The sequence below is a fragment of the Equus quagga genome, unplaced genomic scaffold (assembly GCF_021613505.1).
Source record: "Equus quagga isolate Etosha38 unplaced genomic scaffold, UCLA_HA_Equagga_1.0 HiC_scaffold_7948_RagTag, whole genome shotgun sequence".
NCBI classification, from domain to species: domain Eukaryota; kingdom Metazoa; phylum Chordata; class Mammalia; order Perissodactyla; family Equidae; genus Equus; species Equus quagga.
The window spans coordinates 5,506-6,736 of NW_025794662.1; the positions used below are offsets into that span (position 1 = coordinate 5,506).

Consider the following 1,231-nt stretch of genomic DNA (forward strand, 5'->3'; position numbering starts at 1 on the left):
GTGAGTAACAGTGGCTCAAACAATACAGTTACTTATTGGGATTATAGTTCATGAACATTAACCTTTACTTTCCATTATTTTTTAAAATGTCTCCTGTTTCTGTGATTTGTTTTTTGTTTTCTTTCTTAAACGTTTATGAGATCATCTTTTAAGTGATGTGTATCATTTTGAAATATTGACAGTTGTAATATTTTTGTGTAAGGGCCTCAAAAGAACAAGATGGAAGTATCAGGTTAGAATTTGGTGTGCTTTGGTATAGGATATAAATTGTAAATATCATAGATTTACTTCTTATTTTTATACAGAGTAATATTCTCCATTTTCTACTTTTAACTTCTACAAATTAATTCTGTAATAGTTTGCACCTTCTCTTGAGATGCACACTTTTAAGTGACTTCTATTTCTCTACTCTTCCCATCATTAACCTTGTTTCAGAGGAATGTATATGTGGCTGATCTCACAGAAGAAGTTGTTTATACACCAGAAATGGCTTTGAAGTGGATCACAAAGGGAGAAAGTAAGACTTTATGCTGTATTTCCTCAAAACACTTGTAGAATAGTAAAAACTATTCACTTGAATGTATTTAGGCTTCAAATCACACTTTTCACTTTTAAGCTACAGTAAAAGTTAATGTTTTTCTTTGGATTTTAATATATGCCACTGAAATATGACTCATTTTTACAGAGAACAGACACTATGAAATCACAAAGATGAATCAAAGGAGCAGTCGTTCTCATACCATTTTTAGGATGGTGGGTAATTCTCTCTCTACTTGGTCTTTCCAATTAAGAAGACACTAATTTTTCTACAAGTTGCCTTTTCTGTCTAGATTTTGGAAAGTAGAGAGAAAGGTGAACCCTCTAATTGTGAAGGATCTGTCAAGGTGTCCCATTTGGTGAGTATTGGTAAACCCTGCTAATGTACTCTATGGGCCAAAGCAAAATTTAATTCAGCTGCTGGATGTTTGGTTTCATAAGAACTGTTAACTAAATAGGGAAAAACATCTCTAAATTGGTAGTTTATTCTTATCGGTAGCATGAGATTACTAGTTAAAATATAGGAAAAATTCGGGGGTCTTTCTTCCTGTTATGTTATGGCTGTCATCTCCTAAAATTTAGATGTAATGGTTGTAGGAGTTGAGGCCTTTCCTAACCAGTAACGAAAGAGGATTTGGGTTTTTTTTTCCAATCTACATTTAAAACTTAAAGTAATCTTGGAATTTGGTGATTT

General features: G+C 32.6%; 1 long non-coding RNA gene across 1 annotated transcript; it reads left to right on the forward strand.

Annotated features, from left to right (window-relative positions):
- Positions 1-435: 435 nt before the first annotated feature.
- LOC124232575 (uncharacterized) lies at positions 436-918 on the forward strand. Its single transcript, XR_006886887.1, has 3 exons — positions 436-517; positions 686-753; positions 831-918. It is a non-coding gene; the product is annotated as an uncharacterized LOC124232575 (long non-coding RNA).
- The last annotated feature ends 313 nt before the right edge of the window (positions 919-1,231 follow it).